Here is a 15685-nt window from a genome sequence, read left to right as displayed (position 1 = left end):
ATCTGGAGGAAAGGATAAACACTAAGTTTATAAAAACAATAGTTAAAGTATAAAATTAATCATGTGAGTGGAATAAGGTAAAACTGTAAACATCTGGAAAATAAACATCTTGTAAATTCTGTGTTTAGGAGAGGGGAGAAACAAGGGAGGTAGCAGTGCTAAATCAAGCCTGAGATTAAGGTGATGGTAAATTAAGGAAGATATTCTAATGGGGCTTGAAGGTGAGACATGACAACGTATTGTAATGAATAAGATGTCAGTTCTGAATTTTCCGCAAACAGACATACCTAATATGTCTGATATGACATATTGAAGAAGGTTTAAATAGGAGAATTAGATGGATGAACTAGAAGGATGGGCTGAGAAATAAAATACATTAAAATAATTAAAATAAAAAAAGGTTAATAACTATAAGGTACTTATACTAAATCATCAGAAGAATTACATAAAAAAAGAATACTATGATGGAAGGAAGCCAAACAAATATTTTTGAGATCACAGAAATCTTTACAAGAATAAAGTCTTTCTGGCAGAAATTTTCTCACAGTGAAGTGAGAAAGTGACTTATATCTGACTTCTAACATGAGATTCTAGAAAACTGAAGAAAATATAATCAGTTGTTGATTAATGGTGAAAAAGAAAATCTGATATTGGAAATTAATTATGGCTCTTTTCATCAGAAGAATTACATAAAAAAAGAATACTATGATGGAAGGAAGCCAAACAAATATTTTTGAGATCACAGAAATCTTTACAAGAATAAAGTCTTTCTGGCAGAAATTTTCTCACAGTGAAGTGAGAAAGTGACTTATATCTGACTTCTAACATGAGATTCTAGAAAACTGAAGAAAATATAATCAGTTGTTGATTAATAGTGAAAAAGAAAATCTGATATTGGAAATTAATTATGGCTCTTTTCCATTGTCTTGACATCTTATTAAGTAGCACACAAGAGGCAAGTAATGCAATTTTTACTGTATGCACTTATAGAGCGAGGAACCGCCTGAATTTGATCCTATATCATTCGAGAGAATCTGTGATTCTGTTTTTGGAATTCAGTGAATAGATTTCCCTCTGCCTGAGGCTCCAAGTTCTTGTCATGTTCTGATCAAACCTGGGTTGCTTTAGATTGCCGAGTATAAAGTCACCTATCTTCCATATAATTGCGTACCTGCTGTGTACAAAATTTCCTCAAGAGCCAGGAGCTTCAGTGTGTAATCCTCTCTACCTGAACGTGTTTTGGAGCCAACACCTGTATGCTGCAAGGCTTCTCTGGAAGCCTGATTAAGAATGATTTGGGAAAGACATCTGTCAAACAGTTTTTGCTAACCCAAATCCCAAACTGACTTGATGTTAGTTCAGATTAATCACCACACTCTACATAACCACACATATCTCCTTTTTATTAAGATTCCTGGGCTCATGCAAGAGGAAGAATTTAAGACAAACACCTTCCATAGGCATTTTATTTCCTGGTTCAAGAATCTAATCAAATAAATATTAATACTTATATGACTCTACCTATGAACTTACACTCTGTGTGTAGAATTAATTTTTTCATGTTATTTTTTCAAACATTACGCTAACTACACCTTAGTATTTCTGGTAAATGTTTGTGGTTTTGCACATTGAATATAATAGAAAATAATAAAATAATAATTTAAAAAATGTGTCTATGTGATTCACATTTGTCATGGTTGTCTATCTGGATGGTTTTTTTTATTTTTTCATTACAGCATAAAGAGCTAGTGCCGTGGGCTATCATTGGGTGGCTCCCAGATGACAACCAAGGCATTCTCTCACTCACCTCCTCAACAGGAAAAGGGGTGAAAATATGATTAAAAAGCTTTTAGATTGAGATAAAGGCAAAGAGATTTTTTACCAATTAAGATCACAGGCAAAACAGGCTCACTTGGGGAAATTAATTTAACATATTTCCCAGTAAAAATAGAGTAAGATTGTAAGAAACTTAGAACTAAAAACATCTAGTCTCTAACCCTCCCTCATTCCTTGGCTCAGCCTGTATTCTCCCACAAGCTGCAGAGAGGATATCTTTACCTTTATCCTCCATGGGGTGGGGCTGGCAAGCTTCTCACCAGTGCCTTCTCCATTGGCTGTAGGGGAATCTGTGCTCCAGCACCTGGGCCAAATTCTTCCCTTCCTTCACTGACGTTGTCTGCAGGGCTGTTCCTCTTACATTTTTCTCAGACCTTTTTCCAGGCTGTGTTTGGACTGTGCTGTGGTTTTTACCCTTTCTTAAATCTGTTTCCACAGAGGCACCACCAGATTTGTGCAGCAGCAGGTCCATTTTGGAACTGGCCGTATCTGTCATGGAAGCAGCCCATGACCTCTTCTCACCGAGGTTACCACTGCAGCCCACCCCAAAAAACCTTTGACAGGTAAATACACCTTTACATAGCAACCAAATTATAAAAGTACCCATAACTGTATTGTAGTTGAAACTTTTTTTTTTCCCTGACCATGGCTATCTGATTTATTTTTTTTTTCAAAATCTGATTAGTCAGTCAAATTGAGAGATTTCACCTCGAGGCTAATTACTAAGTTCTTCTGCCAATGAGTGGTATTCAAAGCACACGGGAGTATCATGGCAAGGTTATTACATTTAAAGAGCATTGATGAATATGAAACTAGTATGATATTGGGCTTTCATATTAAATAAAAAATGGGCATTTTTTATCAAAGGCATTTTCCGTATTTCAGTGTGGGAATGTGGCTGCAATGAAATATACATATTCAATGGACACATGACAATTAAAAACTTTTCACTGAGTAGGCAAACTAAAATAAATTCTATTATAATAAATACCCAGAGCTTTGACATGTCTATAATAATATGTAAAGGATTCAAACATAGTGATGCAAAAATGCTTTCTGTAGCTGTATTTTTGGCTACTCAGAGGACTTCGGGAAACAAAATATTTCCTGGCCACAGATTTTCAATTTTAGTCTTCATATCGTCATAAATAAATAATAATAGTCTATTTGACTATCAAATTTGAGATTATACATGCAGAAAAATACAAGGAACAAATTTAATTAATGAACAAACTTACTTATTTTTGCAATTCATTAAAAAAATTCATCCTTTGTGCTGTATATTAAGGAGTTTGCAGACTGCAACCTGCCATAGCCTCAATAATAGGGATGTTTTTTTGCCTCTTTAACACTCACTGAGCCACGTGCTGAATGCACTTAACCCAGAGTCAAGTTCTTAGGGAGCTTTAAGAATGTAACCATTCACTAAATACTTAATCAGTGCAGGACCACTGCAGCACCAAGCTGGCACTGCTTTTTTTTTCATCTTCCTTCAAAATCAAATGCTGGTCTGCCAGTACTTTCAATAAACTTCTAATCTATGTGCATTAATTATGTGTCTTCTCAGTCTTTTCAGCATTGTTCTTGCAGTCTTTTCTCGTTCTTCACGTGATATGATATGATAGGATTTCTATTTGTCTACTACCTTACCTCTTTGCCTGTATTTTAAAAAACAATAAATCAATATACCTAAAAACCTTCCGTCTCTTCACCTATGCAGCATTCTCCCCTCTTGCTGCTCCTCTTACCGGTTGCTTTTAAACTTTCCCAGTGTTGAGCACTCACATTCCTTTTCTGGGAAAAAAGTGACCTTCCAATCACATCAGAGTAGAGTAGTTCCCTAAAGCTAACTGTCTGCAAACAGACCAAAAATTCTATAACCATTTATAACAAATGACTGACTCTCCTGGCTTTTATTCTTCTGTATCCTTGGTTCTTTGTCCCACTCTCTTACTTCACCCACATGGCCACATCACTGACCCTTCTGTCTCTACCCCTCAGAAATATATACTAGAATGTACATGACCCACTTAATTCCCTCCACTGAATTCCTGGGGTTTTAACCCTAGCTTTTATTTCAGTGTTTTCTTTCCTTCAAGTCATCCTCATTCCAGTATCTGTCTCTTGCTATGCAAGATCTAGTTAGTGTTCTCTGAGGAAAAAAACAGAGTAATGTTACATGACCTCACCTTTACTTTGCTCCTTCACTTGGCTTTCCACTTTCCTTCTTTTCCTGTCACTTAAGCAGTTTCTCTACTTTGCTTTCTCTCTGACATGCACAAGGGTTCTACAGGGACTGTTTTCTGACATCAAGAAGTAAAATAAATTTGTTAGGCCACAGCACTTGAGGATTTTAACTCCATTATATATGTATGAATTCTTTCCACAGTTGTTTTGACTTTGTGGTTAGTGTCTCAATAATCTTTGCTGAACACTGAATCATTTTTCATTTTTTAATAGTAAGTGGGAAAGCAGCTTTTTTGGAGCTGCTGCAGGTTCTGCATCATAACAAAACCAAGAATGGAACAAGCTATTCCACCTCATCATTTTTTTCGTATTTCATGCATACATTAGTGATTTCAGCAGTGCTCAACAAAGTGATTGATTAATAGCAAAATACTCATGCTCTTTATAAATTTTAAAAGAAAAAAAAAAATAAAGAGTCTGATTTTTACAACTGTTTTGTCCATTCAGGAATTTTCTAGGCATACAAATCTGACAGGAAGGAGTTGACTAGTCTGCACATAAATGTGCTACTTCAAAATGGTCTAGGCTATCATGTGATGTCTGCTGGCAGATGCAAAACTATCTTTATGAGAGACCTATGCCATCTGAAGCTGCAGCTGTAGCACTGGCAAATTATTCAACAGAACCTAAAAGAGCACTAGATGTCTATGTTTAGACAGCTTAAAGCTTCTTAGCCTTATTCAAGTTATTTCTTCAGTTAAGGTCTTTGATGTATTACAGCAATATATGTATGCTAAGAATAGAAGAGGAAACTCACACAAAATTGGACTTAACTACAAGAAAACTGTGCTTACACTGAAGATTTCTTCTCCAAGCCAGAATAGACTGAATGAATTTCTTGAAGTTACAGCATAGAAAGGAGAAAAAATATGATCCTTATTAAATGTCGGTTCAAGGTGCTCTAAATCCTTCATCAGCATTGCTCTTTATCTGACAAAATCACCCTCTGCCTCAATTTCTTTCCCAAAAGTGATTTCCTTCTGGCTTGTTGGAATCCAATTCTCATCTATCCTGTGATTCTTCTATGTTTCTGATGACAGTTTTCATTACCATAATGGGCATTCATTTTGGGATTATATGCTGGATATCTCCATTTGCCCATAAAATGCATACTGAAGTATTCTGCTACCAACATATATTTAACTGTGATTGCTCTAATTCTCTTTCCAGTTTTATGCTGCCAATTTAATTTTTTATGACATGTAGTTTGATCATAGATAATAATACTTTTTTTGTCACTTATTCTGTGCTGAAATTAGCATTATCTTCCCATAATTTATTGCCTAGGGAAGTTTCCTGGCCAATCATCTTCAGAATTGTCACTAAGGATCTCAACAATTTGGTTCAAATTATTATGCACGGAAATAATTTTCTTTTCTTCCTGTGTCTCTTACCCTTGTCCTATTCCATTGCTCTAATTTAATATTTCAAAGACCTGAAGACACTCTTCATACCCATTATATATCCAAACTGTTCTGTGAATCCTGCTAAATTCTTGGTTGCAGGAACTACTTGGTTTTAATTAGCTTAATCATATTTTGAGTGAGAACTAATGTTTGTTGATATATATATATTACTCCTTTGAAGTACATCTATGATCTTCTGAATGCCAATGAAATGAAAAGGCATAAAATGCAATGCTATTTACATAATGATTTTGAATTTGGAATAAAAATTCAGAAAAGAGCAGTCACACTGCTTCACAGAGTTCTTGCCTACTTCTCTTTGTGTGTCCACACTCTAGCAGTACATCCACACATCATTTGTTTTTACCTATACATTTTTTTAATGTAATATAAATACCTTTGTCCATGACTTAAATACTTATATTTTTATATGATTGAGTAAATTGGCTTATTTTTTCATGGGATCTGGATTTTTATGTTTCCCTTTTTGGTAAGTTGCAATTTTCTTGTAGGCCAGTTAAGACTGACTACTTAATTTATTTCTTCCATCAAACAGGAACTCATCCAACTATCTTTATCACAAATTAAAAAAAAAAAAAAAAAAAAAAAAAAATTAATTAAGTTTTTTATTCAGGTCTCCAACATCCAAAACATTGTTCTCTCTATATATGTCTAAAATGTATCTCTAATTTCTTACTGCTTGTTTTCATCTATGAGGACTTATTCTTCACCAAGAGGTCTTGGTTCATTATGATTCTGGTAAGAAAGGCACTTTGTATTCCATAAAATATGATTTATAATGTAATTTCTTAACTTTGTTAACACTATAATTAATATAGTTATCATATATTATAGCCAAAGTTATCAGCTATAGTTAAAGTTATAAAGAAAGACAGGATGATACAGTATTAGTGTCTTCAGATGTTGGAAAGCCTCAGTTTGGGGATGTTGAATGCACCTTTAATCAAGGTGTTGAGCACTGTGCCAATCTCATCCATGAAAAAGTTACGCCATCTTGGTCTTTTGAGCTCTTACAAGTTTTTCTTAAAAGAAAATGTAGTTTTTACTGTCAAACTGAAAAGATGATTATGTGAGAGTTTGTGGTGACACTTTTACATAAAAGGAAGGTTTTGCTGTTAGTGTGGCTGGCTGTACTGAGTGAGAGCTGCCCACAAGCTCCTGTGCTTCCCTGGGTGGGCTATGGTTCTCCTGCAGCCAGGGAGTCGCACTGCACTGCTGAGCTTCTCCTGCAGCCAGGGAGACACACTGCACTGCTGAGGTTCTCCTGCAGCCAGGGAGACACACTGCACTGCTGAGGTTCTGCAGCCAGGGAGACACACTGCACTGCTGAGGTTCTCCTGCAGCCAGGGAGACACACTGCACTGCTGAGGTTCTCCTGCAGCCAGGGATACACACTGCACTGCTGAGCTTCTCCTGCAGCCAGGGAGATGCACTGCACTGCTGAGGTTTTCCTGCAGCCAGGGAGACACACTGCACTGCTGAGGTTCTCCTGCAGCCAGGGAGACACACTGCACTGCTGAGGTTCTCCTGCAGCCAGGGAGACACACTGCACTGCTGAGGTTTTCCTGCAGCCAGGGAGACACACTGCACTGCTGAGGTTTTCCTGCAGCCAGAGAGACACACTGCACTGCTGAGGTTTTCCTGCAGCCAGGGAGACACACTGCACTGCTGAGGTTCTCCTGCAGCCAGGGAGACACACTGCACTGCTGAGGTTTTCCTGCAGCCAGAGAGACACACTGCACTGCTGAGGTTTTCCTGCAGCCAGGGAGACACACTGCACTGCTGAGGTTCTCCTGCAGCCAGGGAGACACACTGCACTGCTGAGGTTCTCCTGCAGCCAGGGAGACACACTGCACTGCTGAGGTTTTCCTGCAGCCAGAGAGACACACTGCACTGCTGAGGTTTTCCTGCAGCCAGGGAGACACACTGCACTGCTGAGGTTCTCCTGCAGCCAGGGAGACACACTGCACTGCTGAGGTTCTCCTGCAGCCAGGGATACACACTGCACTGCTGAGGTTCTCCTGCAGCCAGGGAGACACAGCACAGCACAGCACAGCACAGCTGTGATGGCACAGTGAGAGAAGTGTAGCACAGAGCAGCACAGGCATCACCTGCTCAGGTTAAAGGGTCACTGGATCATAAACTCCTCAGTGTGGTGATCAGTTTCATTAAATGCATCATGTATGTATTTTAATCAGTTCTTACTTCATTAATTTACTTCATATATTCCAATGTCAGTCATTACCAGTAACATATGTATTTTTTGATGTCATACCTGAACATTTCTTAATCTACATATTCCTATTTTACATTGACATAGGTGTGACTTGAAGAACTGAAGCATCCTACATACTGCCTTATTAGCACAGTACCAATCACTTGAATTCTGAAGGACATCAGTTCAGCTGTGTACCTACAGCAACTGAACCTCCTGCATTCTCAGTCTTAGCCTTATAAACATTTGCTCAAAAGTATAGGTATTGTTGTGGATCACAAATCAGCAAGGAAGGGCATCTGTACATCGATGTTCTTGTTACTCTAAAGTGTACATTCAGTAGTGCCAGGATTTTTTTTTCCTATTAAATGACTTGTTTGCTATTTGCTAGTGTTCATGATGCAGTCACAGATTAGATTTGTCTGTAGATGTATTCATAGTATTATTAACATTTTTAACCTATTTTGGCACTATTGAAAACAGATTCTAAGGATCTGTCACATGATCAGTCTCAGTACTGTATGTTAAATCATTAGGGAGCAAGAGTGAAAGGTAGACATAAATATATTAAGCTTCTGATGGCCTCTATAATTGCACTGAGCACCCCTACACAGGCATGAAAGATTAGTATTGTGAAAGGTATTGATAAAGAAAATAAAGTGCTGTCTTGCAAGAGTTTACTAGGTGACAAAGTATACGCAAAGTCAGATTTGGATTCATGTTCCTCTTCATACTGACTGAAGCCTGTTTTTTTGTATATTTATGTATCCTTGTATTTTTTGGTATATTCATGTGTCTCAGGCTAGAAGGCTTGAGACAGTACCACTCACATTGGCAAAAGATGTTTTAGAATTATTTACTAGTCCAGCAAAATTTTAAAAGTGTTTTAAATGTTTTTATTGCTCATCCTCTTCCTCAAAGGAATCTTAAAACATGTTATTATCACTATACTGAATTTCACTATGTCATCTGCTGCAGCCATTGGCCATTCCATTTAGAAGTTTCTTCCCTTCATTTCAAACAGGATTGGCAGTAAAGTTAGTTCCCTTCTTAACTTTATAAAAAGCAGAAAATATGCCTTCCTTGAATAAATAAAATTTTAAAAAAAGGCATATCCCTGAATAATGTGGAAGTATATGAGAACTTCTTGTGTCATTTGATTTAGTCTATTAAAGAGAGCTAACAGCCCTTAGAATCACAATTTTCTTTGAATCATTCTTCAGTGCTTCATTTGACTGGACATGATCACTGTCAGTTGAAGCTTTCTAATTAGTTTAAGTATTCTCTAATCCATAAAAGCTGTTCTAATATTAGGGACAAAACCAAGGTATACCTGTTTGATAGTTACTAAATTGTAAATATTATTCCTCAGTGTTTCCCTGTTTAAATTTTTAAATGAAACCAGCATTAAAGGTGACAAGAAAAAAAAGGAAGTAAAAATAAAAAGAGAGAGAAAATAAGTAATTCATTTATTCTCTCAATTAAAAATAAAATTGCTGTGGCTGTTATTGGTTATGACTAATTAGTTGAAACTTGGCCAAAAAAATCAATACATGTTTTCTGGTTCTAAAATTTTCAGTCATTCTTGCAGAAATATCTCTTCAAAAGAAAATTAGTACAATTTGCTAATTTCTCATTACTGTTCCTGTGCTATTCTAGAATTTAGCATATTTCATTCACACAAATATGCAGAGGAATTAATACTCTGTGACAAGGATTGCCAGTGACCCAGCATAAGCATAAGCAAACCATCCAAACAAACTGCTTATCATGAAGCCCATAGAAGAAAAGTAACAGAAAAGAAAAAGAACTGGGGATTGACTGGAAAGTCATTTATCAGCCAAGAAAAGACCTATGTGTTAGTTTGTATTCTCCTACAAATAAATATTTTTAACCCTCATTTGGTCCTCATTTATGGAGGTTTATCAAAAGGCTTGCTCAAATCTTGTATAATGTATCAGCATTTAACAGTATATTTTGGGCTGAAATGCAGCCTACTGTAGTTTAAACTGGGTGATATTTCCAGCTGGATCATTACCAGCAATTTGAAAAAAAATTGTAATGAAGTCTTTTCTAAAGACATCTTGCTAGCTAGGTCTTGGTACATCTCACATATCTTCATTAAAATAGTGTCCCATGTATCATACTAAAACTATGGCAACAAGCTAGAGACAGTTTCACAAGGTTCAGTGAATTGCTGACTCCTTCTGAAGCCACATGTGCAGCCTTGCAGTACTGAAAACTTACCCTGAAGGCTGCCTCAGGGTTGCCTTGAGAAAAACTCTATGGGCATATACACCAAAGTGTTTAAACAAAGGAAAGCTGAATTACTGTGCTTTGAGAGTCAATTGTCATCCTATATTCATTGATCAATACAGAATTCAAATAATGGTCTCCATGGTCCAAAACACAAAGGAGTTTGAAATCTGTAACTTGAGATTTATTTTTTTTTTTTCTTCATCACATTAGGATGTCTCCTTGAGAAATTACACATTTTCAAGAACTCCAGCTACAGCTGAAAAATGTGATAAACCTCTGAGTATTCAATAAACCAAAAGAAAATGGATAAATTATACATATACAAGAATTTTAAGCTTTGAAAGCTCTTAAAACAGAGAATTTTTGTTATTATAATATCCAGAAAGAATAATTTAGGTATTTAACCCTATTCCTTCTTTTCCTCAGGTCAATATTTTAATTTGATTATTTTGCCCTGTTTTTGTTCTGAGAATTGAAATATTCCTCCTTACACATTCTCCTTTATTTTGATTATTGACTCTACAGGTTCCCTGGCTCAATTTTGCTGACAGTTTCATCACAACAATGTATGAAGTCTTACCATAAAGTTGTCTCTTTCTATAACACAGTTGGCAGTTCTTCCTATTAATGGCCTTCACTAAACATCAGCATGTCTCTGGGTTCCATGATCACTTGTCCATTTCGTATCTAGCTTTAAATTTTGTCAGTTTAACACAAAACAACAAAACAAAACAAGCTAACAAAAAAGAGGTTTTAGTCTAAGAGATGGCTCCAACTTTCAGGGCAAGGTGAAATTTGAGTTATCATAGTAGATTGCACAAAAAATTTGTAGTGTATTGCACCAGAAGAAAAGTTATTTTTCTCACCTGAGTCTAGAATATTACCCTTATCCTTTGTCTTTGCTATGACAAAGCAAACATCAGTTCAAAGTCTAATTCCCAAAAAAATTTAACAGATTCCAAGTATCTTAAATGAGTTCCATTGATACAAGCTAACAACACTACATCCTGTAGAAATCTTTCAGAATCAGTCCAGAACAGACACAGTAGTACACTCAGGTTTTATTTCACAACTGTTGTCCTGACTGGTTTTGAGACAGAGTATGAAATAACAGTTTGACTATTTTGGACCCACAGCTTGCACGTGAACTCCTGATTGAATTTTAGTATGACTTAGGAATCGGTCAAATAATGCCAAGAAATTCTGGTGAAGTATACCATAAACAATCCCTATGCACTTATTTGTATTTAGCAATGATGCTTATATAAATACACTTCCAACAGGCTCTGATAACAAGAGAAGGAATAACAGAAATGCACTAGCTGTTTTATCTAAAGCTATTCTTTCTTGAAGTAAAAGAAATCATGTGATTGTGACAAAAATAATTTCTATTACTTGATGGTATTTTTAATGATAAGATAATCAGTTCTGTATTTGGAAAAACAGAAAACAAATCCACATAACAAAAAACCTTTTACTATTTACTTCATGCTTTTACCAAAAGATAAGCAATTGGTAGTTTTCATGCATGCAGAAAATTCTAAAATTTCAATAAACAATTTCCTAATTGTTTTGAAAACATTGAATTGGTGAACATTTAGTGATTTAGTTCAGCAACAGAACTTTAAATGTATTAGGCATAAAAGCTGAAACTTAAAAGTACTCTAGCAGTGTAGTCTAAATTTTTCAGATATTTATTCTTTTTCTATCGAGAAATGTTGTCACAGTTGATTTAGAATTTTCTGTATTTGTTATTCATTGCTAGAATTGTTTTAAATTACCTGGAGCTACTGTTTGAAAGAAATAACAATTCTGGTAAAGGAGCATTAATCACACACCTTTAGGAGTGATCTGTCTCTCCATATATTGTGCAGGTTACTGTACTGTATTGAAGTTCTAATGTTTCAGAGAAAAAGATTTAAAAAATTATACAAGGCAACTAATCACAGTTTTTCCTTCTGTATTGAGACAGAGATGTCTTGCCACTGTGATGTTTGAGTGTTTTGGTATACTGTTTGAAGAAAGTGATCTTTGAAAAGGCATTAATACATTTTTTTACCCTAAATAAATTTTAAAAAGTAAAAAAGTTAGATTGATGCATTGGCATTAAGATGGGGGATGCCAGAACTTGAAAAACATCACTGGACTCTATCTCTTCAGAAAACACACACAGACTGTGGGACACTAAGTACACCAGAAAGACTGGAAGATAAAATGGATTACTCAAAAAAGTAATAAAAATTTTGAAAGGACTAAAACCAATATGATTTAATAAAAGAAGTGGATTTTATCTAGAGTTTGCAAACATTGGAAAGAAATAGAAGTATGCGTCACTGCCAATTTGCCTTGGCCTTGTCAGTAATCTGGACAGTCATGAAGTCAGAACTGTAATACCTGTGAGATCATACAGATCTTGGTTATTAGGGACGAAAAAAAACCCAAATCAACAAAAAATCAAACAAGCCTCACATTAAAAACAAAACAACAAGCAAAATTAGAAAAGTGGATTAATGAACATAAGCAAAACATGTGGGTTTCGGTGGATGACTGGAGCGGCAAATTTTTTTTTGTTGCTCATGTCATAGAAAATACTACTAATCAGATTATAATTTGTGTATAATAATGAATGACTGCTTGCAAAGTGCTTTAGGATAATCAGGTAAAGGGAACATTATATTATCCCATAAATGTAAAGTAATGTATGTCACACTAAAAAACTTTCTGTAGGATGACAATGGTTTACAAGCCTGTTTGTACTGCTGAACTGGGAATGCATTCTTTATCTTTGAAAAAGAACAACAAAGCCACAGCTTCTGGCTCCTCACAAAAAATGAAAAATCACTGATGCAAAAATAAACTTTTAAATTGGAAAAGAAACATAAAAGACATCAACTACAACAAAAAAGAATGTATCTGAAAATGAAATGCAGAGTTAAAGAGAAAAACAAATAATTTAACCCAAACATTACAGAAAAAATTATGAAAACATAGTGTCAGCATACACAAGGCAGAATGTGTAATTTTCAGAACACAATTATTTTTTCTTGTACTTCTTTACATAACCGATGGTGCATGCGGTGATAGGATACATAAAGGCAAAAAACTATTTGTGCCTTTCTATGGTAATTTCAATTACATTATTTACATACACACTGAAACGGTGTTTGACAAAGCAGTCCCTCCCCTTTGGTAGGTGCTAGTGAATAGCTTGAAACCCTGATTAGATAACTGACAGAAGAGATTTAAAAGTTCTGCCTGGAGATTAATATGGTCAGATGTCTATTTCAGACCCTGACTTTGTTCTTGAATTGGGAGGCTGGAACATTTTTCTGTGTTTATCCTATTGTACATCAATAGGCAAATTCAATAACCACTTTTCAAAATTCATAAGTCTGATTTCTAGTTTATAAATACAAATTATAAGCTACAAATTGTTTCAATAATCTTCCAGAAATGTAGTGTTTCAGTCTCAGGAGGGCTATGAGGTGACTATACAGAGAGAAGAGAAAAAGACTGTTATATGTGCATGATAAATACCGATTCCAGGGTAGTAAGTTCAGGGTGAAGCAACACATATATCAGATTTTCCCGCATCAAATAGCAATAAATCCTTAGCAAATGTGGCTATAATTAGCTAGAATTAAAGATTGAGCAAAACAATACTGATGGAGGATGCAAATTATAATCTCTATAAGTTCCTTTAAGTGCAGTTATATTGTTAAGTATATTAAGTTCAAGTCTAAGTAGACACTGAAAATTAAGAAAACGTGCTCCTTGAACATGAGCTAATATGTCTTTTACATACTTGTAAAATGAGTTGATATAAAGTAAATTATGCTTTATGTAACAATAGAAGTAATAAATAGCTTGTGGAGTGATGAGAAGGAATGACTATATTTGAACATTTTTAAGAGTGCTACTATTGGTCAGAAAAAGTGGCAGAGTTTCCATTATTCTGAAAAGGTATGAAAACTGCTGGCCGGAAGTAAATGGAAATATTCTAAAACTTTTACATTGTACATCACAGTTTCTGCTTCCAGGAACACCTCTTTCTGTATAACTGCTCCCACCATTAGGAAAACAGCCTTCAGGGACATTGGCTATTAAGGAAGGAATCAAGAGTGAGCTGAGAGAATAATAAGAAAAGAATTAAGATCAAAAATGTACATTATAATTTAAATAATATACCATAGATATTTATGGAAAGAGGTGATGTTGGAAACTTTTATCCTAGCTTTCATCTTCAGGAGACTGTATTCTGGCTATCTTTGAAGTATGACACACTGTGTACTGCTGTAGAAAAATAAATTACATAAATATTAAAGTAAAATATGCTGGCTGAAGCACATACCAAAAACATCCATTAGGCTGTTATAAAAACTGCCACAAACAGTATATTCAGTACAGAATTAATTTAAGAATGGCTTCCTTTGGCAGCAATAGCTCATGTTCCTTTTTTCTTGGGATTGTTATTCTTCATGTATCAAAAATGAATGAAAAGGAAAAGTAATAAAGGTGACTGAAATTCTTTCCAGTTCCTGGTGATTTTTCAAATCTTCAGAATTCCTCCATACTGACAATTCTACCAAATCACTGAGAACAATCTTGCAAGTTGATTTTTCCACAAAATGGTATTTTAGAGATGTTATTACACAGAAAAACATTTATTTTTGTCATTGATAAGTTATTTTTGTAAATTATGTGTTTCCAGGCATTAAAAGCAAGACTTTTGAAAAAAAAAAAAAACAAAACAGATCTTTCCATGAGAAAAATATAGAAAAAGATATAAAAAAGAGTAGAAGATAGGTGTTATAAGATGGGATGAGCTGGGAGCTGTGAAAGGTGACAAAAGTGAAGAAAAATATACTGTTACCCTTTTTAATTCTTCTAAAAGCTGATAAAAGCTTAGCTTCTCACATTCACTTGTTACAGGAATTCCCCCTTCATGCTTGATTTCTTTTGTTTGTTTTGTTTTTTTGTTTTGTTTGTTTGTTTGTAGTTCTGTTTCTGTGCTCACCTTTTTGAGGGGAGAGGAAGTGTGTATGTGGGTGGGGTTTTTAACAAAAAAAAGTGTATTATTGCAATTGCAGTGATTCCATACATTTAATAATATTGCTTCTTTTCACTTGGCTTCACCTTCTGTAAAGAAATTGATTCAGATTAAGAGTATGTTTTGGAATAATTTTGGGTATACTGATTTGATACAGAATTATACCTGTTAGGTAAATTTGAGAAATTTAAATTGATCTAGATTGCCATATTATAAGAGTGTCTTGTTCAGCATTTATCCATCCTTGAAATATAAGAAGTTATTAAGAGATTAAGCATGCAGTATACAGACATAACTTCTATTTTTTTTCATTTATTTTATTTTGTTTGTCTTGAACTAATGTTTTTTATGCAATCTCAGCTCTTCTGAACAACTCTGACTAAAAGCATTTTAACCACACAGTAGGACAATTTTGTATTAGGTCTCAAGACAGAAAAAAACTTTAAGGGCAGAGGTGATAAAAAGGAAATATTCCCTCTTCATGCAGCTTATGAGAAAATGATAATTATTTGTCAAAAGAAAAATGCTTAAAGGTTTTATAAGTTCAGAAACATATGGACATACTGAGAGAGAAAAATCCATCAGATTTCTAGAAAGCAAAAGTCATCAAATCTAGCTGAAGTATATGCACTGCACCATAAACTCATGGAG

The sequence above is a fragment of the Poecile atricapillus genome, chromosome W (assembly GCF_030490865.1).
Source record: "Poecile atricapillus isolate bPoeAtr1 chromosome W, bPoeAtr1.hap1, whole genome shotgun sequence".
In the NCBI taxonomy this organism is placed as follows: Eukaryota; Metazoa; Chordata; class Aves; order Passeriformes; family Paridae; genus Poecile; species Poecile atricapillus.
The sequence above is the reverse complement of the archived record's forward strand: the minus strand, read 5'-3'. Positions refer to the sequence as shown.